The sequence below is a fragment of the Triturus cristatus genome, chromosome 1_2, assembly GCF_964204655.1.
Source record: "Triturus cristatus chromosome 1_2, aTriCri1.1, whole genome shotgun sequence".
Taxonomy (NCBI): Eukaryota; Metazoa; Chordata; class Amphibia; order Caudata; family Salamandridae; genus Triturus; species Triturus cristatus.
Window position 1 is genome coordinate 261,992,186 of NC_140580.1, and position 25,171 is coordinate 262,017,356.

A 25,171-nucleotide genomic window follows, 5' to 3' on the forward strand; every position below is an offset into this window, starting at 1 on the left:
TTGGTGCCCGAGGTCATTTTTCGGCACCGGAATGGGGTTGGCTCGATCTCAAACCAGAAGGCTTTTCTTTTGGTTTCATCGCCGGGCCACAGGGCGGGGTGTCTGAAATGTGACGCCGGTGTCGACCTGATCCAGAGGGCGAAGGTGTTACCGGTGCCTAGGGGTTTGGTTTGAAGAGGGGTTTCAGTACTCACAGACTGCTGAGCCGGGGTGACTGTCTGGTCTTCGACGTCTGAGTCGTCTGCTTCAAAGACGGAGATGTCTCCTTCATCAGCTTGTTGCTATGGCTGGAGATTGGGATCTGCTCCGAAGATGAAGCGAGACATTTTGTGATGTCGAGCCCGACTGTCACGGATGGTTTTCTTCGACCTTAAAGATGCACAGGCCTCGCAGTTCCTGTCTTCGTGCTCTGGGGAGAGGCAGAGGTTCAAACCTTGTGTAAGAAATGTGTGGGAACTTAGTACCACACCAGGGGCATTTTTTTAAAGAAGTCCTATCCATTGAGTGCTGGCGTGGTCGGAAAAGAGCCAATTCACAGACAACGGGTGATGCTTCTCCCCCTGACATGAAGTCTAAGGTCTTGGAAACTTCGGGAAAAAGAGTTGCTGCACAGGCAGCTAACATCTGGAGAATTGCCAACACTCGGGCACTTCTGGCTCGATACGACAGGGCGCATTATGATACCCTAGAGACACTGCTACAGCACCTCCCAGATCAGTTTAAGGAAGGAGCAGAGTCGCTTATTACAACTAACTAACACCTCCTGCTCTGCCTCCGCCCCCACCCAGTGACTTCCCTCCACACCCCCAAGACTATTCCACTCCAGTCGGGGGCAGACTCCCTAATTTCCTTCCTGTCTGGGCTACCATCACCTCAGACAGATGGGTGCAACAGATAATTCAATCAGGCTACTGTCTAGAACTAACATCTACCCCCCAACCATTCCACCCAAACACCGCTCAATGTCACAGGAACATTTGGCACTTTTAAAGCAGGAGGTGATCTCCCTCCTACACAAAAATGCAATAGAACCAGTTCCTACCCACCAACAAAACAAGCGAGTTTACTCCCTATATTTTCTCATACCAAAAAAGGACGTCTCTCTAAGACCCATTCTGGACCTCAGACCCCTAAACCAATACATACTCAGACCACTTTCACATGGTCACACTCCAGCAGGTGCTTCCTCTGCTCTCCCCGGACGACTTCCTGACCACCATAGACCTCAAGGACGCCTATTTCCACATTCCTGTTTACAACGCTCACAGGAAGTTTCTCAGATTCGTAGTGGACGGTCACCACAACCAATTCAAAGTACTCCCCTTCGGAGTCACCACAGCGCCACAAGTGTTTACCAAGTGCCTAGCGGTAGTGGCAGCACACCTGAGAAGACCACACATCCACGTCTTCTCATACCTAGACGACTTGCTCATAAAAGCCAGCTCATACAACCAGTGTGTACAACACACTCACGCCACTATCCAACTACTTCACAACCTGGGCTTCACAGTAAACTACGCCAAGTCCCATCTGCGTCCGTCCCACGTACAACAATACCTCGGTGCCACCATAGACACCTCAAGAGCATTAGCCTACCCCAGTCCTGCCAGGATACAAAGCATACAAGCTCTTCGCGCCAAATTTCAACCTCAACACTCTCTTCCAGCCCAAGTGTTTATGCAACTTATAGAGATGATGGCCTCTTGCATATTCATAGTACCTCATGCAAGACTCCAGATGCGTCCACTCCAAGAGTGCTTAGCACGCCAATGGAACCAGGCTCCGGGTCAATTATCAGATCTGGTGTTAGTAGACGGTCGTGCCCATCGCTCTCTGCAGTGGTGGACCACCAAAAACCTTTCCAAAGGGCGACCGTTCCTAGAGTTGGTTCCTCAAATAGTTCTAACTGCGGACGCATCGCTATCCGGCTGGGGAGCTCACCTACATCACACCATGCAGGGCAGGTGGACACCTCAACAAAAGTTACTCCACATCAACCATCTGGAGTTACTGGCCATATTTCTAGCCCTAAAAGCCTTTCAAACACACATCTCAGGCAAGGCTGTCTTAGTCCGCACAGACATGACAGCAATGTACTACATCCAAAAACAGGGCGGCACACACACTCTGCAGCTCTCTCAGCTAGCACAGACCATATGGAGGTGGGCCATACCTCAAAACATTTTTCTCCTAGGCCAACGTCCCAGGAGTCCAAAACACCATTGCAGATCTGTTGAGCCGTCGAACACAACAAATCCACGAGTGGGAACTTCATCCACAAGTTCTTCAACCATTCTTTCAAATGTGGGGGCAACCACAGATAGACCTCTTCGCCACCCACGAAAACGCCAAATGCCCAAGCTTCGCCGCCAGATATCAACACCCATTGTCCAAAGGCAATGCGATATGGATGAACTGGTCAGGCAGATTTGCGTACGCTTTTCCGCCTCTCCCACTCATTCCATTAGTGGTGAGCAAACTACAGCAAGATTCCCCAACTCTCATCCTAGTTGCTCCGACTTGGACCAGACAACCGTGGTACACCACATTGCTGGAACTCTCCCTAGTTCCGCACCAAAAGTTACACCTCTCTCCACGCCTCTTAACCCAGAACCATGGAGAGATCAGACACGCGGACCCAGCTCAGCTCAACCTTGCGATCTGGCTCCTGAAATCCTAGAATTTGGTTACCTTAATCTTCCCCCTGACTGTATGAACGTCATTAAATAAGCTAGACGACCTACTACTAGAGCTTGCTACGCAGCCAAGTGGAAACGTTTTGTGATTTGTCACAACAATGTAAATCCCTTAGATGTGTCTATCCAACACATCATAGGCTACTTACTACACCTACAAAGATGCAACCTAGCCTACACGTCTATCAGACTACACCTTGCAGCCATAGCAGCATATCTACGAAATAGACAGCATCTATCACTCTTCAGAGTACCTGCCATAAAAGCCTTCATGGAAGGCCTTAAGAGAATAATTCCCCCCCCCCCCCCCCCCAGAGTGCCACCCTCACCGGTGTGGAACCTAAACCTTGTTTTCACAAGACTAATGGGGCCTCCATTTGAACCTCTACATAAATGTGAGCTTCAATTTTGAACATGGAAAACAGCTTTCCTTGTAGCCGTTACTTCCCTCAGAAGGGTCAGTGAAATACAAGCACTCACCATTCAAGAACCTTTTCTGCAAATGCATCATAATAAGTTTGTTCTACGCACTAATCCAAAATTCCTTCCTAAAGTCATTTCTCCCTTTCACCTCAATCAATCTATGGAACTGCCCGTATTCTTCTCACAGCCAGAAACCATTGCAGAAAGAGCTCTACACACCCTAGACGTCAAAAGAGCTTTACTCTAGTACATCGAGAGAACCCAACCTTTTCGCAAGACCAAACTACTATTCGTGTCTTTCTCACCACCACACAGAGGCAACCCCATCTCCAAATCTGGGATAGCTAGGTGGATTGTTAAATGCATCCAGATTTGCTACCACAAAGCAAAACAAACGCTATCTGTTCCCCCTAAAGCCCACTCTACACGTAAGATAGGGGCTTCCATGGCATTTTTAGGGAACATCCACTTAGATTACATCTGCAAAGCAGCTACATGGTCTACACCGCACACTTTCACTAAACACTATTGTGTAGATGTGCAAACTAAGCAACAGGCTAGTGTGGGCCAGGCTGTCCTCAAAACACTGTTTCAAACAACTGCAACGGATACTGGTGGCCACCGCTAGGAGGGGGTACTGCTACACAATCTATGCACAGTGTGTAATCTGCATGTACAACGTCCGTTCTCTCATCCAGCCTACTTGGCAGGTTGGGGGATTTTGGGCCATGTGTCTCACTCCTTGGGACCACCCGGGCTTCTGGTGAATCAGTCCCCAATATACTGTGCGAAACTCAATCCCGGGCAACTCTTTCGTCCCTGCTTCTTTTGGGGCATTTAATGCTTCCTTGGTGGCCCAGCCCATCTGGAGGTTGATTATTGAACCCACGGGGTGACTGCAGACTGTTAGCCCTGAGACATCATGACCATCCAACTGGGCAGAACCCCGTCCTACATTGAACCCTCGCAGTTCCAACCCCTTATTAGTTACAAGAAAAGAAAGGCACTCAGACTGATGCAAAGGTGATTCAAACTTATCCAACCGTGCAACAATTGGAGCTAGATAGGACTTAAAAATGTCTTCTAATATTTGAGAAAAATTGTTCATGAATTGGCTCAAAACCTGTTACCGGGTCCACAACAACTGATGATGTTTGTTCTTTAGGAGGCTGTATGGATTTTTTGCCTCCACCTCTTTTCTTTTTTACCGGAGGTTCCCGCATGGGTATACCCTCCCCTTGGTTGCACTAGAGTTCCTCTGGCAGAACAACTGATGGAGTAGGTGCAGTAGGAACAGACTCACTTAGCCCTATCTTTGGAACTGAGCCATGTGAAAGAACCGGGCTCTGACGCAAGTTAGTCAATTCCAGAGAAAGTCTCCTTTCCGTCAGGGCAATTTCCTTGGACAGAACACTTGCTGCCCTTGAAAGGAATGAGTCAAGAGTCGTTGCGACGCCCCCCCCCCTCCCCCCCCCCCCCCCCCCCCCAAATCAGGCCTCTTCATGTTTTGCTTTGTCTTACCCATGTCTTCTAGCTCTTCAGAAAATTTCTCCACGACGATATACACCAGAGGAGCCCCGTCCAAGAAATGAGAGGACCTGGCTGATTTGGTTAGGGTCGTGGCCCAGCCTCCTCCGGGCTCGGACGGGTGCAGATGGGCCCACCCTTGTCCCTGCCGTAGGAGCCCTGGCTGGGTTATAAGCACCTCCTGGTGCTAGTAGAGTAGATCGGCGACAACCTTGCCGCAAAGCAGGTATGGGGTTGTGGTTTAAGCCCCCTCCCCCATGGTCACAGCAGGAGCTGTGCGGCCCACTGCAGTTACAGCAACAGCAATTTACACGATCGGGGACCCACATTAAAGCGGTGTCAGCCAAAGCGACCTACAATGCTTCAAAGGGGGTAAGTGGATGCAGGATTTAGCGGGTATGTCTGTGTCCCACATTAGCATATCCGGTCATAGCTACAAACTGTTGGAAAACATTATATAAGTACAGTAGAACAACCCAGGCAGACTACAGCCAGTGCAACGAGTGATTAATGATTGTCTGAGAGTGAGGATGTTGATCTGGGTCCACTCCCCCACCCCTTCTGATCGGGGGCCACAAGTGAGTGCTGCCTTTAGAAATTCCTGGGCCAGCTGAGGAGTGGTAAAGACATGTTGTTTTTCCCAGTGTGTGACACGCAGTTTGGCCGGATAGAGCATGGCATAAGGAATACTGGCCTCCTGCAACTTTTGCTTTACAGGTGCAAGCTTCTTGTGTGCCTCTTGAACCATTAGCATAAAATCTGGGAAAATGGAAATGGAGTGACCATCATATTTTAGCTCCCGCTTTTCACGTGCCATTCGGAGGGTAGCATCTCTCTCATTGTAATTCGAAAGACAAGCAAGGATAGGTTTAGGGCTAGAGCCCAGCGGGGACCTGGCAGTAAGCGAGCGGTGGGCTTGTTCCACTATCAGGACTTAAGAAAAGGAGGATGCACCAAACAGACCTACAAGTAGGCGCTCCACAGTCTTCCATCCGCCTTGTGTCTGTTGACTCCGGAAATTCCAAGAATACGGATGTTATTACGGCGTGCGCGCGCTTCCAAGTCCTCATTTTTCGCCGCAATAACCTTCAGGAGGCGCTCCAGGTTCTGCATTTGTTCTCCCCAGCCGTCGACGTGTCCTCCAGTTGCGAGTTTCTGTGTTCTGTTTCGCCCATTGTGTTTTTCCAGCCTTTGAGTTATGAAGTCCATGCGCATGTTCATGGCATCCATTTTGGCCTCAATGGAGGTGAGGCTTTGACTCATGGTAAGCAGTAGGGGGTGCAAATCTGTCTCACCAGACTGGACGCCTTCTGCCATATTTGAATCCATGTCTCCACCAGGGCCCCTAGAAGATTTCTGCAGTTTGAAGGGCAGCTTCGCCTGTTTGCCCTCCGTCCTGCCTATGGCCAAGCGCGCTGCACACTGGTATAATCGCACGTTAGGTGGCCAGAGCCCAGTACCCCTTCAATAGCCAGAGTGGTGGAGGCGCCGCACTGTCCCGTCTGTGTCTCAGCCGAGGGGGAGGGGTCGCAAGGATGTTCTCTCACCAGTTATTTGATTGGTGGGGCCCTCCACACCGCTAGATTTCAGCTCAGCAACTGATGTCTTATGGGCTTGGTCAGATGCCCATGCAGCAGTATATTTGCCCAGGCAGTAAGCTTAAGCTCCTCCAAAGGCCCCAGGGTCCACGCACATAAATGGCAATTCAGTAGCGTAGGCCAATTCCCTCCAAGCAGCCCCTCGCACCTGTTCGTCAGTAGAACATTCAGAGCTTGTTGATTCGCAGTCACTCCCACTTGCAGGCTCCCACTTGCAGGCGGTGCCCTGAAGGACCCCGAGGCACCGGGTGGACCTCAGTGACGGGCCACCCACGAACCGGGCAGCCAGGGGAGCTCACCAGCAGCCGCCTGCAGTACCAGAAGGTCCCTTGCGGCCTCTCTCAGATCAGGCAGAGGCCCTGCAGCATTTAGGATGGCACTCGAGCTTCTCCCCCAGAGCGCAAGGCTTCCGTTCACCTCTGCGTATCAACGACTACTGGACCCAGCAAGCTCCACCGGAGGGACTGTGATTCCAGCCCAGGCAGTTTCTCAGACCCAGGTAGCAGCGACGTCGGTGTCCTCCAGCTGGCCTGTGTTACCACCACCTGCGGCCGCGTCACGGCCCAGGCAGGCCGCAGCAGTGATGACGTCGCTCTCCCCTTGCCAGGCCAGTAGTCCGAGTCCCACGATCTCCTAACAGGACTGCATCCCAGCAGACGCCGACTCCACCAGACGCAGGTAGGTCAGTCCCGTGTGGCGCTATCAGCAGTGCGACACTCGGATGGCCTTTTCCGTACAATGCTGCTGCCGCCTGTATCAGGAGAAAGCATCCGTCATCATGTTCCGACCACTCGTTCGTCAGCTGTCCGGCATTTCTCTATTTCCAACAGCTTTTTTACAGAGCTCTCCCCTAGGCTTAGTTGCCACTAGTCACTGCGCCTTTTACATAATTTTGGTGCAACTAGGGCCAACCCGATGGTAGGATGTTGACGGATTCAGGCCCCGGGCAGCAGGAGCCTCACTGAGATGCGGCCATCTTGCTTGCCAGCTCTCAGCACTCACGACTACAGTGTATTTTATCATATTCATAGAGTTAATTAGCTCATCTGAATGTATGCGTGTTTATATAAGAAAACATGTGTTTTTCCCAACCGGAATCGAGATTGAATATTGCTTCATTTGATTGGGAAAGTAAACCAGTTATTGTATGTGATCAGTGTTGTGTTTGTGTCCCTGTTAACTAAAGAGGTAGGCAGGAAACAAGATTCGGTGTCACTTTTTTTTGTCCTTATGAAAGTCCTGGACCCCATGTATCCCTCTCGTTTTACGGTCTGAAACATGTTGACAGAATTACTGGGTAACCGGGTCATCATCCCGAATTTGTATCCCCCACATTTGTTTGTTTAATCAGACCTGAAAATCCGGTATTAAAGGGATACTTGGGTTGTTTGAGTTATTTTTATTCTATAAAAGAACAATGCTGTTATTTATATTCAAAGTGCTCCAAGGAATATGATTGGGCCCATCTTGATTTTTAGGGTCCAGGATGAGACCTGCTAATAAAGCATGCTGCCACTACTTAAGTGGGTGAGGGTCCAACCTAAAACAATTTTTTTCCAGTCGAGGGCAAAACACCCAAAATATCTGAGTCTGTTAGGCATATTTGTTGGGTGCGGATACCCATTAGTGTGTGTTGTTCTTTGCGAAAACTTTAGATAGGTGTGTTCTGGTGTCTTTAGGCAAGATGTGCCCAGTGTTAGTGTCACATGACCGTTTTTTAATGTGCTTGATGGTGTGAGGATTAACACGCCAGGTCCTATTTATTCCAAAGGTTGGGGGGCAAGGTATGTCACTGATGTTGTTCAGTTTTTAAAGAATTATTTTTAAAAGCTAGTTTTGGGTGTTTCCTCTTGAGTGGCACAGGTGGGCTTTTCAGTGTATGCTTTTTGGTATGCCAGAACAGTGTATCTTGCAACATTGGAGTTCTGTTGAAGATTCTGTTGATGATTGCAAAGATTCCAATTGTTTTAAACCCTTATTCACAAAGATGTATATTTTATTGTACAATTAAATTATTACAATTTACATAAAGTATTAGGTACTCTTAAAATGAATTCCAAATCCCAATGGAACCCTTAATACCATCAAATAGACTGGATATTACAAATTAATAAAATTATCAAATGAACTTAAAGTGGTAAAGAAATGTATAATGAAGCTTAGTGCCAAGTAATCAAAGGAACAATAATGTAAACAATATAAAGACAGTATGACTGAAAACAACTTACATGAGGTGTCAAATGCACTTAAAGATAAATTATAAACAGCAAAATGCACTATAGACATTAATGTTTTCAGAAAAGGCATCACTTTGCAAATTCATCAAATCAAAAACTTAAACTGATTTAAAAATAGCCATTGAGGCTACGTATTCGAATGATTAGAAGGTAAGGTATTTTAACAACGGTATGAATGGAAGACAAACATGGTACATTCTCACATAAAGAGTCTTTCTAATAAACAGATCTCAATGCGGTCCAAGTGCTCATGAGGCCAGTACCCACTGCTCACCTGCCTTTACTGGAGCAACAAATATTTCATATTTTTGTATTTTGTGTACAACATGTAAGAAAGTGCCCTTTTTTTGCATGGTTAGCCCCACGTTTTGCCAACCTGCTGATGTACTTTGACCAAACAGGTACCCAGTGCCTATGTTTTTCCCCTAAACTGCATTAAAAACAAAACCTAATTGGCACTCTTGGGCCACAGGTCAGTCCCTTGTAAATGGTACCATGGGCACTGTGCCCAGGGAAGGCCTCTAAAGGCTACAACACCTATTGTGCCACTCTTGGATATCCTGTACCTTCTCGCTCTCGCTCTCTCTCTCGCGCTCTCCCTCTCTCTTCCCCCCCCGATTGCATGTTTTGGTGCAGAACAAAGTGTAGTCGACATTGCACATATCCCTGTGTGCCATGCCTACTGCCCTGGCATAGATCAACCACCCCTCTAGCTGAGTGCACTATACCAGTGGTGAGGGTACAGGAGCACAAGCTCTGTACCCCTACAGTGTCTAAGCCAGTTCTTAGACATTGTAAGCTCAGTAATGCCATTGAGTGTATGGTGCTGGGAGTTTGTCATTACGAACTCCACAGCACCATAATGGCTTTACTGAGCACTGTGAAGTTTGGTATCAAACGTTTCAGCACATTAAACCCACACTGATGCCAGTGTGGGATTTATTGAAAAATGCACACCGTGGGCATTTTAGAGATGCCCCCTGAAAAACGACCTAACACTAGTGTCCAGGCTGCTCGCCAGCTGCCACCACCAGACAAGTTTCTGGATCCCTGGGTCGAGAGCCTGCTGCTCCCGGGGGTCTGAATCAATGCACATCCTTGGATAAGGTGCCAAGCCTCCTCCCCCAGGATAGGCGGGTTCCACGAAGGGGAAGCTTCAAAGGCTTGCCGCCTTTGTGAGCTACCCCAGGCGTTTTGCTGCTTCCAGCAACTGACCCCTACCGGTTCTTACCCCCCACTTGGGGCTGGAAACCCAAGTGAGGAAGGGAGGTGTGCCCACCTTTGCCAACCCCACCCCTCAGGAGGGGGAGGCGAGGTGAAGCACAACTCTGTCCCTGCCATCTTGCAGATGGGGGTGACCCAGTAAACCAAAGTGAGCCATATGCATTCCTCCCACTGGAGGGTGGCATAATAGGGGGTGTACCCTCCCCAAGGAATGGACCCATCGGTCCTAGTCTTTACTGACCTGTAACGCCCCTAAATCTAGTATTTAGGGGCAACCCTGAACCTTGTGTCCTCAGGCAAGAATTGACAAGAAGAAGCAACGAAGGACCAAAGAAGCCGTGCTGAAACGAAGAGGAAACTGAAGCCCACTGACTTGGCCCCAGCCCTACAGGCCTGTACCCCCCTCGAACCTGCTCCAGCAAAATCCCAGTGTGTTCTACAGCCTCAAGAACCCGAAGGACCTGCCCTGCCTTCCAAGCCAAAGACTTTGTCTCCCGTGAGCACTGGATTTGCTCAACCACAGACTCTGGCCCCAGATGAAACCACAAATCTGCACCGGACACCCAGGGCCCAAGTAAGTTGCCCAACACCACGAGGAGGTCTCCCTGGCGATACTGACCTGAGATCTAGTGATCTCTGACCTGCCTCTGAACTCCAAGCGAAATCTTCAGGCCCATTCTGGAGGATCCTCCATACCGTGACTGGAGCTGGTAAGAAAAACCCGACGCCTAAAGACACCCCTGCACCCGACGTCCCACGGCCTTGGGTGGCCCAACTGACGGTGTCCCAGCATCCTCAGGCATCCCAACTTAGCTCTCCAACCGGGTGGTCACCTCCAGAAGATGTTCGTCCCCGAGCCAGCAGTCTTTGTTGCAACTGGAGAATCCCCATTGAAAACAGGGCACCAAACGCCAAAACAGCACCCTGCACCCAGCCGCCCCTGTGCAGCTGCGGATGTACTTTGGTTGCTGACTCGGATCCCCCTTTGCTTTGAGCCGAACACCAGGAGCTTTGCTCCCACAACCTTGTAGCCTGCTTGTGAGCAGCCACCAACCGAAGGCTCCCAATCCCCTATTGGATAACATTGGGCCTCCGCAATCTGCCCCTGGCCGCCCTAGTGCCACTGAGGGTGTGTCAAGAGTGCATCCTTGACCATGGGGGAACCTTGGTTCTAACCCTAGAATGGACCAAAAAACAAGGAGCTACAGGGGGAAAGGGAACAGATTGGGTCGCCCCCCACTCAAATCAACAATATAACAAAGTAGACCCAATCTGATCACAAGGCAATTCTTTACATTTACTTTGAGAGTGGGAATGGGAGTTAACATTTTCTTCCTCACCAATCTCCCTAAAGTGAGTTTGGAGAATTGTCCCTCCTCACAATAAGAACCAAACTTAAAGTTAAGTCACTGGGTCCCCAATTTTTTTACATTATATATACCCCATGAAATCACAGGTGTATAAGCCACAACCATGTGTCAAAAAGGTGAGAAAAGTGCAAAAAACAAGGTAGCACCTCACGTGCGCACCGCCAGAGTGAGCTTGCTGGTTAAATATCACCAGTTATGCCCACGTTTATCATCATAGGTCGCTACCTTGTGAAAGAAAAAATGTAAACAAAAAGGTGTCCAGAGAAACAGTGAACTTGGTGTAAATATGTGAAAACATCACACACTTCAACCCAGTATAGTTAAAATTTAAATAGACCCACAGCAAAACCACTTTATTCATGGCTCGTTGGTTTATTCAAACTAAAAACATACTGCATGTTAGCAGACCAATTTATGTTGGGCCGACATGTTTCATTGCCTGTCTATAGTGGCAATTTCTTCAGGGCACGAGGACTTAGTCCACCTTATCTGGACCCTTGATACGAACAACCAGTGACTGTATAAACAGAAGGGAAGGTTCTTTAAGAAAAACACTTATAGCCAGAACAGAAAACAAACCTGTAATGCATTCCACCTCTATTCCCTTAATTGCAAATCAACTTAAAAAATCTAATTACTGGTAATAGCCAAGGCCCCCGTACCAGCTATGAACCGCATCACACAGGCACTACCCAGTCTGAGTAGTCCTGTATCTTAAAAGGACACTTGTGTTGTCATTCTTCTGTAAGACAAAAACAAGTTTTACCACCTCCTTATGTGAATCACAATCACACACCTCGGGAATTCAGTTGCTTCCACCAGACACTCCCCTTTTTTTGCTCTCCTGTCTGGTTTAATCCGCCCCTTTTCCCTTTTTTGAGGAAATTTTGAACCGAAAAATCTTATATCGGTGTGCTTCATCTCAGACAAGTTCACATTGGCGCAATATATTAATCTTATTTGACTATGTCCTCCATTAAAACTCGTACCTTGCTGCTTAGAATCGGAACGCGACTGTAACATAGATTCTTAACATCCAACCACTCCAAGTCGCCATCTCTCATCGTTCCTCAATAACTCTAACCGAATCACACCATTCTTTCCCGGTCAGGAGATTGCCACGGTCTTAACGCTTAATTTTCACGTGGGGAGCTTTGTCTCATTTCGCGCTGGCAACTAAACGCGGTTCTCATTATTTAAAACAACCGGTACAGGATTTCCCTTCTGGACGCATTACGTGCCACATCACGTGAAAGACCCTGTACTATAGCCGCCATCTTGAAGTGGATACAAGACTAAATCGCCATCGTTCTACATTGACCACAACAGCGTTTTGACCATAAAACAGGAACATAAAGAATGTCATGGCGCCACAATCTTGACTTCTGTCAAAACAATTCCAACGTTCACAATTCATATTTTCACACAAGCGCTACCGTAAGATGCTCCGTGTTAAGCCTAATATACACTTTTAATTGCAGAGACCATGTAAGAGTTCCCCCACATGAAGTTGGTAATACCGCATCGCCAGTCCAGTAATTTCGTTTATAATGCCAACACCCACTAATGCTCATATCAAGTCAATTGAAATCTCATGGGCAGGGAGTATCTCCGAAAATAGATACTCAAATAGCACGTCGGATGCATATTAGACCAACTACTTTGACGATCAATCCTGTATGTAGTTGTATAAATACCACACTTGCTGCACAAAGAAGAGAGCAGGACATCTCCAACTGCATCAGAGCTCTAATTCATTATCTCAAAGACTGATTCTATTCCATTCAATGTCGTTGACCCCCACTTGTTCTGCTTTCTATTGGCTAATAATCTGTCCATATTGGCGACATCACCTCTCACTTTCTCTAACACCGCCCATGTCAATGACCTAACATCATGTTTTTCATTGATGAAGTGTTGTACTAACCTGGTAGTCAATTTTCCTGATCTGATAGTACTGAGATGCTCCTGAATACGTATCTTTACGTTCCTAGATGTTAATCCAATATAGTGTAGACCACAGCCACACGTCAAGCGATAAATCACATTTACTGTATTCCAGTTGGTGAATTGTGTAAGATGCCAAACCCTCCCTTCCGTCTGTCACTTGATTAGTTTTAACAGTCAGTTCACACACTTAGCATGATCCGCACGGATAATGCCCAGCAGGAAGGGTGGACATTTTTGTCTCTGCTTTGGGGCGTGAATGTACCAGTTTATCCTTCAGATTACATGCTCTCCTGAAAGCAAATCTCGGAAGAGGCATCTTAAAATCTGCTGTGGATAGTAAAGCCCAATGTTTGCGCATCACTTGGCGCATTTTACTTGCCAGTGGATCATATGTCATGACTACTGGGAGACACTCCCTCCTAGGTCTGATATTCTTTTCCAACAACACACTGTGGGGGTGTTCAAGGCTCTCTTTCTAGCGTTTTTCACCGTCAGTCTCGGATATTGTCTCTGAACGAGCTTCTCACAAAGTACATCAGATTGCTGCAAAAAGTCACCTGTAGAGGAACAGTTCATCCGGTATCGGAGGAACTGTCCCACGGGTAAATTGTCCCTGAGTGCCCGGGGATTAAATTAATTAAAGTGCAACAGAGAATTCCTATCGGTTGCCTTCTGATGTACTGTGGTCATGCGCTTCCCCCGATCAGCTGTAATGGCCAGGTGAAGGTATACAGCTTTGTTTACTTTAAAATATATATTTTTTTTATTGAGCAGATCCAAAAGGAAACAGTCATTATTTACACATCATAAAAAAAATTTGCACTGCAAACAAATCTCATCCTGATTAAGCACATAATAAATACATATAGCGGCCGAAAAAGAAAAAAGACCCCATTATCAAATTAACAATCAGCAAAATAATCCCAGACCCTTAAATTTATTAGTTGCCCCCACACGCTTAGCATAAGCTTCTTCAAAACATTTTGTACGTTTCATTTTACTCAACCATTTCCCAAATAACGGTATTACCAATGATCTCCAGTTTTGTAAAATCAATGAATGGGCAACCAACATAGCGATAGCAAGAAAACGTCCCTGAAATTCGGAGAGTATAACCTCCTTACTACCTATGCCGAACAGAGTAGCTTCTACTGAAGGTTTATACATTTTCCTAATCGCGCCACTAAAATATGCAAATATTTTTTCACAAAAAACCTTTAACTTAGGGCAGGAAAACAAATTTTCGCCATACCCCTGCTGCTGAAGTACCACAGCGAAAGCAGCTATTTATCACCTCTGGATACATTTTATTTAGTGCTACTGGAGTATAATATACCATCCAATTGGCAAAAAATGCCATTCTTTTATAATTAGCAGTTCTCAAAACCTTATTCCCTAAAGATGAGATCTTTTGCCATTCCTGATGAGAAAAACACATTGAGTATGAGCTTCGACTTTTTCCAACATGTTTAGTACCAAAGGAGATTCATCTTGATAATCTATAAACAATACCAATTGCCCATTCCAGATAATCTCGCAACACATAGTGCAGAAGCAATTTTACCAGGAGGGATGTTAAAAATAAAATTATACATTTTAAAGAAATTAATAATTTGGATGAATTCAAAAAAAGGTTTGAGACCCAGACTTCTAGCCTGAACTTCTTCCCAGGTAATCAACCTGCCCTGAATGCCAAATTGATTCAAAACCCCCAAACCATAATCGTTCCAATTTTTCAATAGAGTAAAATGAATATATAAACTTCGATCTCGACACACAATTAATTTTAACGAAAAGAACCCCGAGAGATCCTTTTGTTTAAAAACGATACGCAATCGATTTGAAAAATCTAATAATGTTTTATATCGTGTTCTCTTTGGGAGTTTCGAAGTCTTTAAAAAAGTAGGGAGTTGAGTTCTGGCCTCTTGGATCATCTTGCTGATAAAAAAAAATTATCAACCTGATAAGGTTTAGACAACAAACATGCTACATAATCAAAAAGTGATGCATCATAATATAAACGAATATTTGGAAGTGCCAACCCGCCCAACTTAGTATCTAATTGCAGAATTGGGAGCTTAACTCTAGCAGTATTTTTATTCCACACAAATAATCTAATCAGAACATCGATTCCTTTAAAAAAAAAAAAAAGAATTAAAAAAAAATAACGTTGACCTTGACCGGGATATTTGTGAACAAAAAAATCAAGAGGTAAAATAGACATCTTAATTAATGCCACTCGTCCTATCAAAGTCGAAGGAAGATTAGACCATTTATTCAACAAATCCTGAATCTTGATACTGGTGGCTTCATAATTATTCTTAACCAATTCCCCATATTGACCTGTAACGTATATTCCCAAATACCTAATAGGATCAGTTTTTCTTACCTGTTTTAATTCTTCTGGAAGACATGCCGGCCAGAATTTAGCATTAAAATTTCAGTTTTGGGAGGATTAATTTTATAGCCCCCTATTTGTTCGAATTTCATGAATTCCGCCAATGTTCACTGTAAATGTAACTTTTCTGGATTTAAATATAAAATAGCCTCATCAGCAAAAAGTTTGTTTTGTCACCTTCGATAGGGGCTCTAATATTCCTATTGGCTCGTAATCTAATAGCAAGAGGTTCGATAAAAAAAGTAAACAAAAGACTTGATAAGGGACAGCCTTGCCTGGTCCCACGGTTTATCTTTATTAACCCTGCTTGATCCCCGTTGACTATAATCTGAGCCTGTGCCCCCTGGTAAATATTTTCAATCATAGTTATTACAAATGGTGGAAAACCAAACCTACAAAGTGCATAAAAGAATGAATCCCAATTAACTAAATGAAAGGCCGTTTCTGCATCTACCGTCATAATACAAGCAGGAGTCTTATTCATATTAAAAAAATCAAGAGCTTGGATCAAAAAGCGGGTATTAGTCGACATCATTCGGCCTGCAATAAACCCCGTTTGATCCCCATGAATCACTTCCTTAGCTGCAGAGGTGAAACGCTGTGCCCAAATCTTCATAGAAATTTTATAATCGGTATTCAATAAACTGATTGGACGGTAAGAATTCAAATTGTTGGAGGGTTTACCTTTTTTTGTAAAGCGAACTACTATCGCTTTTTTAAATTCAGGAGACACCGCCCCACCCATTTTAATATAATCAAATAACTTTGCCAAAAAAGGGGTCAACTCCTTCACAAAACATTTATATAGTTCACTTGGGAACCCGTCCTCACCACAAGCTTTTGCTCTCGCCAAAGATTTAATCACGGCCGCTATCTCGGCAACAGTAATTTTCATCTGCAGCATCGTCACTACATTCTGCGATATTTTAGGAACTTTAAGTAAAGCAAACTACTCCTCAATCAGCTCGAAATTTACAGAATGATTGGTGGTATAAATTTGTTGAAAGTGATTTAAGAAATATTTGAGGAATATCAGCTCTATCAGTAACTATTGTATTGGATTGGGGATCTATTATTTCGACAATGCAGGTGGATTCTTGTCGAGCCAGAGTAGACCAGGCGAGCATCTTACCCACCATTTGACTTTCTTCATAGACCTTCTGAGAATAAGTCTGGGAGCTATTTATTTCTTCTAAAATGAAAAAATCTCTTAAAGCCTTTCTAGCCTGTTTCATCTGAGTAAGATTTAAAGAGCCCACCGGATTAGCATAAATTAATGACTGCTGAAGTTGTTTTATTTAAACGTTCCCTAGTTTTCTTAACAGTGGTGGCAATCATCTCACACGGGCTGCAGCCTTAAAGCCCCCCCAGACAGAAAACATATCAGTGGTCCCTTCATTAATAGAAAAGTAGTCTTTTATCCAGCATCTGAATTCATCAATCCAGACTGGAACTTGCAAAAGAAGACGGTCCATCTGCCACTTAGACCTACGCTTTTTAGAAAGACCCAATTCTATACATACTTGAACATAAGAGTGGTCAGAGAAAGCGTTGGCACCAATATCTGCATCCCTAAGAATCAAAGAGCGTGACAACAATAGAAAATCTATACGAGATGCAGTTTGATGTTGGCGTGAAGAGCAAGTATATTTACGACCAGTTTGATTTAAAAACCGCCATGCATCAACTAGCTGGAGAACATCTATCAAAGCATCAAAAAGCGTCTGTTTTAGGTTTCAATTGTTTTCCCCCTCTATTTGAGGTATCCATTTTCAAGTCCTGAATATAATTAAAATCGCCCCCGAAACAATTTGCCCCGTGACCCCAATCAAAGGTTTATAAAGTGAACATAATGCCGATTCGTCGTCAAATATTGGTCCATAATACCTAACAAAATTCAGAATCTGGCCGTTTAATGACACCTGTACCGATATCCACCTTCCCTGGGGATCTCTTTGTTCCTGAAGAAACACCCAATCAAATTCACGATAAAAATATATGGCCACCCCCTGCATTACAACACCTGCTGAAGCAAAAAAAAGCTCTTGAAAACATTCCTGGAATATAACATTTTGGGGTATTGGATTTCAAATGAGTTTTCTGTAAAAAAAAGAATCTGAGGTTTTAAAGTAACTAGCCACCTAATCAAACCACCATATTTGCGTCTGTTCAAAATTCCATTAACGTTGACAGAAAGAATTTGGCAAATGCTGGATGAGCTCATTCACGAAGTACAAAAAGATCAAAAAGCTCAATGCACATACTGGTGCCCTGATATTGCACCACAGTGATCTCCCTCCCCCTCACAAAAGAAAAAAAACAAAAAACGAATCTTCAAAGACAGACTCTACAAGTCTTTAAGTCGCCAAATCAGATATCTAAAAGGAAAAAAAAGAAAAAAAACAATATAAAATCCTAGTCGGTTAACTTCCAGCAGAGATTGTCTTGAGCAGCTCCTGTGCTTCTAGACGAGTAAATAAATGAAACTTTCCATGGACAAAAACTTTAAGTTTTGATTGTTGTGCGATCGAAGCTTGTGCCCCTTGGGCTTTAAGCAAATATAATAATTTAACAAACTCTTTCCGTCTTCTAGCTGCTGCTGCCGACATATCAGAAAAAATTCTACACCTTACTCCATTTTCAGTTTCAATCTGTCTCAACTGAATTGCTGAAGTCAGACTTTTTCTTTTACACGATAATCCGCAAAGTTGACCAGTATCGTGCGGGGGAACTTATCGTTTGGAGGAAGATGAGCGAGGACCCAATGAGCCCTAGTTAGTGTTAATTCTCCCACGAAGTCAGGTAGCACTGCCTTTTTAGGTCTCGCCTGACCTAGCGCATGCGCTGGTCTGGCGAGACTTATTTTGTGGGCTCCAAAAAGTGCTACCAGGCCAGCCTAGAGCTACAGTGCATGTGCGCGGGTGCGCGCGCCGCGCTTGATCACGATTACTTTCACTTTCGCGGCCGCAGGGCCGCTTTGATGTTTGATCGCGATCACTTTCGCGGCCCCACAGCCGCTTGGCATAGCCAATAGGTCTCGCTTTTGGGACCTTATAAGTATTTAGTTATGCAACTGTTGTATGGCTAAACACTTACAAGGTCCCAAAGGCGAGACCTATTGGCTATGCCAATGCTTGTTTATAAATGTTTCCACCCACTTAAGGGTGTCGCCCCCTTCAAGCCGTTCGGGAACACCAACTATCCGAAGCTTAGAACGACGGGAAAAATTCTCAAGTTCATTGATCTTGGTCTCCATAATTAATTTTTCACGTGCCACTGAGTCTACTTGTTGAAGAGCACCAATCATTTGGTCCTCTAGAGTAGAAATCCTTGATTCAGCCTCATGGAGACGACCCGGAAGACTAGCAACTGCTTCCTCCATCTTTCCCAGACGTTGCTGAATCAATTGAATTTCTAACTGCTGTGTTTTCTTCATATCTCCTGATTTCCTCAAGAATCATATTTAACATAGTTTGATATCCATCTGGCATGAAACTTCCTTCTCGTCCTGATATATAAAGACAGGCTCTTTGGTTCCTGATTGATGTCCGCTTTCATTTAAGTTGGCCTCGGCGTTTACTATACTAGAGCTACTTTCCAATAGGATTTGGGGACCTAGACGAGCAGAGAGCATTGATCGTTTGGTCGAGGGTTGCTGGCCTTGCTTATCTGACTGACCCTGAGCCACGGTGGTGCCATTTGATTGCGTTTGAAGACCATTTGAACTAATTTGGAGAAGAGAGAGGGGAGACTGAGGGAGCGGGGTCGCAGTAGCCATTGCCATAGTCGCTCAATTAAGTAGGGTCGAAATCGGGAGGCCTGGGACTGGGTCCTGTATCTGTATCAATGGTGGATGCCCCCTGAAGAAGACAACCCTGAAAAAGAGGAGATAGCCTCCAAAGAGGATACTGATTTTGTTAGAGGCTCCCGCTGTTGCATCCCCTGTACCCCCTACAATAGCCTGCACAGCGTCCTGCCTGAGAACATCGTTTCTCGAATTACCAGTGGGAGTAACAAGGGGTGCCATCTTTTTCACAAAAAGAGGGAAATGTTTGGCATTTTTCAACTCCTGATTCAGACGATCATCAGAGATGCCTGACTGAAGATTTTGATCCCTAGGAACAACTTCTGTAGATGCCACCATTCTTGTCGCTTTTAAAGGGGAATCCTCAATTCCTGAACTTTGTGAGCTGAAGGAGGACTCTGCATTCTGTCATTTATTACTCCCTTTGGACTGATTCAGTTTGGCTTTTGCAGAGCGCACTTTATTTTTTGCGACAATCACGGCGTCCGCCTTAGCTGCAGCCGCCAACTTGAGCTGTTTCCTCATCATGCCACTTCGTACTAATTCTGTAGCAAAACATTTTTTTTTCACTTAAAGAATGTTTTTAATTAATAGCACCTTCTCTCTTTTTGTATTTTTGCCTCGCAAACTCTCCTATATAGTTCCAATGATTTTTATATTTTTGCTTTATAGGTCCTTCACCAGCAGTCCCAAGTCCAAAAAAGGCATTATAACAAAATGATATCTCTCCCAGCTCTCCCTCCTGAACAAATTTGGAATCGCCACCAATTGACAGCAGACTCCCCCATCGTACTCACATGTCCATAACCATGTCCGTGCTCTTATAGTAATGCTTCTTTAGCGTTCCGGAAAGCAGCCTGGTCCAGTCGAGTCCGAGATAACAGACCCGGAGCCCACAAACCAGCAGAGCAGAAATGAAATCCACCCGCGGTCCAAGCCACCATTCAAATCACTGGGGCCAGCGGAAACCAAACTGGAGTGAAAGCTGGAGCAACAACGAAATTGCTGACTCCACCGGAACCACCGAGGAACACAAGCCCTCAGTTCTCCCCTTCAGTTGGAACCAGTCACCGGCTGCACGATAAAAACGACGTAAACGAGAAACCAGGAACGAGAAAGGAGCTGCCTGCTACGCCGGACCTCGGCGTTTCCGCACACCTGATCCTCGAAGCGTCATCTGAATGAGGGGGAGGAGCATCACCGCACCTACGCGCTAGCGGGAAGCGCCGTTGGGGTCCTGCATCCTTAACTGATGTTTTGCATCTTTGTTTACTCTAAGCCCAGGTGAATCTAAGGCTGGCATCCAAGGTATTCAACCGATTTAAAAAAAAAAAAAACAATGATATTGTCTTCTGTACCTGACCAAGTACATAAAACATCGTCAATATACCGCTTCCGGAGGCATATATTCCTCTGAAAGGGATTGAGCGGATGGAAAATATGATGCTCCTCAAACTGGCCAACATAAATGCAGGCCAGGCTGGGAGCAAAGGTTGCGCCCATCGAAGTACCTGGGACTTGTAAAAACAAGTCATTTTTGTAGATGAAATAGTTTGCACTTTTCTCACCTTTTTGACACATGGTTGTGGCTATATATAATTAAAAAAAATTGGGAACCCAGTGACTGAACTTTGGGTTTGGTTCTTATTTTAAAAATAAAATACACGGCTATTGTGAGGAGGGAAAATTCTCCAAACTCAGTTAAGGGAGATTGGTGAGGAAGAAAATATTAACTCCCATTCCCACTCTCAAAGTAAATGTAAAGAATTGCCGTGTGATCAGATTGGGTATACTTTGTTATATTGTCTAAGCCCAGAATACCAACTCCCACAAACCAGTACTTACCTGCAAACTGTTAACTTCATTTTTCTCCATAAAAATAAATTGACTTTTTCCTTAAATTGTGTGTGTGGGTGGAGTTGGTTTGTATGGAACATTGAAAAACTGCCTATGTACTAAAAGTTAATTATTTACCTTTTGTCTAGGAGATGTCTTGGTGTGAAATCTAGGCATATCACACTGATTAGCAAAACTAATCTGAAAAGTAATCTTAAAAGTAACGTACATAGTAATCCGAAAAGTTATTTCGAAACATTGACTTAACTGTAAATCAATCAACTGCATTTGAACCTGCATTCAATTGTAAAACATTGCATAAGGTTTTGTTAAGTATTTATTTCCTTTGCCTGCACAAGGCTTGGCTTGGTTCTAGAAATAAAATAGCTAAATATTTTTTATACAAACGAATCGGTCTGAGTTCAGTCTTTGAGTGTGTGACATGATTTGCTACCTGAGTGTGCACAATAAATGCTTAACACTACCCTCTGATGAATGCTTACTGCTCGCCCACACTACCACAAATGGAGAGTAAGGTGCTATCTACTTTAACCTCTGCCTACCTTTGGGGTTCCACTGGACTCTATGCACACTATACCTCAGTTTGGTATAGTATATACAGAGCCAGGTTCCTACACAACACACTTATAGAGTGTTGTGACATGTCGTTGGTGTACATAGCATTGGCTGCAGTTCACAGAAAGAAATAGATAGATCAATTCTTGTGTCATAGCTGTGAGAACGTTTGGCTCTGTGGTTTGTGCTCGTTTACGTTACAAAATTTTTTTTGATAAGTAGACAAGTTCCTAACCTTCAGATTGGTGCTATCATCAGTATGGGAAACTCCTCCAAACTTACCTGAACCATCCTTCCTCTGTAGGTAACTTTAGTTAAAGACTTCTCCCCTTGCACAACAGGATAAGGTAATCCTCTGTCGATATGTTCAGACTAACTACTTTATCAGAACTTTTGTTTACTTTAATAAAAAGATGCTGTTGATTACTTTTTTCTTTCAGTGTTAAAACAATCTGAAAGAAACATGTAGTGATAGATTCCTTACCTTTGAATTACCCCCAGACGTCAGACTGGATCCGGAAAGTTTTCGTCAGCAGTACCCCTGCGTGTCGGAAGGTGGCGTCGTGCGGCTCCACGTCGGTCGTTGGCGTCGTGGTCACTGAGGTGACGTTGTGGCAGCTACTTAGACGCCATACTTGTGCGCTGACGTCAGTTCTTTCTTTTTCAGCGCCAGAAAGCGCAGATCCGGAGAGAGCGGTACCCCCCAGTCATTTTTTGACTGAGTTTTTCGAGGCTTTTTGTCTGTTTTTTCAAGGCGTTCGACTCATGGTGCCGTAGGGATGCCCGGCTTCAAGTCTTGCGGGGACTGTCATCGCATGATGTCTGACTGATTCGCACTGCGTGTGTCTCTACTGCCTGGGGCACGACCACGACCCCAAGTCGTGCCCTGACTGCCGGGCCATGGTGCCAAAGACTTTGCGGGAGCGGTCCCGAAAGTTGCTTGAAGTCTGGCAGTTGGCTCCATGCGGCCCAAGGTCCCGTGGGAGGTCGAGGGACTGGTCGTGGAGCCATCACCATCATTCGTCGGGATCGAAGTCTTCGCATTCGGGGTCAGGTAAGGCGAAGCTTCACAAGAAGTCGAAGCGCCATCGCTCTGACTTCCCATCGCGGCTGAGGGTGCAGGTGGTGCATCCCCCTTAACTCTGGTCGAGCCTACGCATGCAGTCAGCCTACCTGCCCTTCCCGGGTCCATCGGCGACTCCAGCCCAGCTGGAGGAATTTGTCAGCTTTGACCCGCCTCTTGGGCTGGCGCGCCTTCGTGCCCCGCGGGCCAGACTGGGGGTCCTCGCCCTTCACTGTCTGCATCTCCGGCATCGCTGTCGGCTGCGGCCCCGGTGCCGCAGGGCCCCCATGGATCCAGGCCTGGATCCCGTTCGACCCCGGTCGACCTTGTCACACCACCGATGTCGACACCACCTCCGACGTCGACCGTGGCGCCTGACGACGTCTGCCCCGGTTTCAGCCCCGATGTGGACATGGAGCCGGAATGGCAACGCCAATTCCGACACCGATGGGACCCTTCTTTCCCTATGTCCAACCTCTGTATTTTCGGCCTGTACATCAGCCTTCGGAGGAAGGCGAAGACTGGGAGGGGTCTGAGGACCCTCTTACAGCTCAGTGTGAGTATGACCCGGACTGGGCAGAGGAGCTGGTGGATGCCAGTGGTCTTGCCACCTCTCCTGACCGTGGCATGCTAACTCCTCCTAGCGTGGCTACAGAGGAGGGTGCTAGTTATGCAGTGGTGTTGCGTAGGGCGGCCGAGGCTCTCTAACTCCCTACAGTGTCCCTCAGGACTAGCTTCCTGAAAGAAGTGCTTCAGCCGGTGGCTACATCTGCGGAGCCACTGCTGCCTTTTAATGATGCACTTTCTGACGTTCTTTTGGGCACCTGGTCCAGGCCCAACACATGGGCTCCTGTGGATAGGAACTTGGCCCGATGCCTTCGTCCCCTTTCCTCTCCCAACACCCCACCCCTGAGAGCTTGGTTGTCCAAGCCTCCACGTCCCAAAGCGCATTCCCTACCGCACCCGCGAATAGGGAATCCAAGAGACTGGAACAGTTTTGGAAGATTTTTTCTTCCGCCAGTTCAGGGCTGCGGTCTGTGAACACCGCATGCCTCTTGGGTCGTTATTCCCACTCTTTGTGGGATACGGTGGCGCAAGTGCTGCCTCAGTGTCTGGAGGAGGCCCGGACAGTGATCTCTCTCAGGCTATTGCTGAAGGGAGAGATGCAGCCAAGTTCACAATTCGATTTGGCCTTAACAATGCCGACTCCCTGGGCAGAACGATTTCCACGACAGTGGTGCTCCGTCGCCACACCTGGCTGAGGATTACTGGCTTCTATGGGATGTCCAGAACACACTCATGGACATGCCCTTTGATGGCATTCGCCTTTTTGCAACTAGGCAGATAGTGCGTTGGAGCGTTTTAAGGACTCGCGGGCTACGGCAAAGTCCTTGGTCCTTTCGACCACTCGGCCTCCTCGGCCTTCTGCTTTTCGCACCTTTCGTGGCCACGGAAGGGGCACATCGACATGTTCGCTTCAGAGCTACAGGCCTGCGCAACAACAGTCTCAGCACGGGCGTGGGTCCCGCCGAGGTGGGTCAGGGGGCCAGCGGGTGGGTCAGTCCACCTCCACCACCTCTGCCTCCAAACCTTACTAGTCCGGTTTTTCAGGCCCATCGAACGCCAGTGGGCGGCAGAATTTGCCATCACCTCCCCCACTGGCGCACCATCACTATGGACAGGTGGGTTTTACAAATAGTCCAAAGGGGCTACTCCCTCCCCTTCAAGACTATCCCTCCAGCCATGCCACCCCAGTACCACCGCATGTCGGGCGATCACTTGGCACTTCTTCAACAGGAAGTCGTGGCCCTCTTGGCCATGGGGGCCATCGAGCACGTTCCTCCGCCAGAAGTAGGTCGTGGTTGTTACACCCACTATTTTCTGGTGCCCAAAAAGGACAAGGGCCTGCGTCCGATATTAGACCTCCGGAAGGAGAAGTTCATGATAACTCTGGCTCAGGTCTTGTCTGCCCTCGACCCTGGAGACTGGATAGTAGCGTTGGATCTGCAGGACACATTTCCATATTCCAGTCCTGCTGGCGTTACCTTCGGTTCACGGTAGGCCACGAGCACTTTCAGTTTACCGTGCTCCTCTTTGGCCTTACCAGCGCCCCACGGGTGTTCACGAAAGTGATGGCAGTGGTCGCAGCTCATCTGCGCAGATCAGGGGTTCCAGTCTTCCCCCTATCTCGACGACTGGCTGTTGAACGTGGGATCGCCCCAGGCATTCGTCACCCACCTCCAGACTACGGCCGACCTCCTGCATTTGCTGGGGTTCTCCATCAATGTGCCGAAGTTTCACCTGATTCCCTCTCAGAAGATCCTCTTCATCAGAGTGGTTCTGGATACAACGCTCTTTCGGGTCTATCCTCCCGAACGGCGAGTCCAGGATATTCAGGCTCTGATTCCGATCTTTCGGCCTCCATCCTGGGTTTCGGTCAGGATGAACATGAGGCTGCTGGGCTTCAT

General features: G+C 46.4%; 1 protein-coding gene across 2 annotated transcripts in view; it reads left to right on the forward strand.

Annotated features, from left to right (window-relative positions):
- Positions 1-25,171, forward strand: part of LOC146867129 (nucleolar RNA helicase 2-like) — a 796,160-nt gene that overhangs the window by 330,681 nt on the left and 440,308 nt on the right. The window lies entirely within an intron of this gene.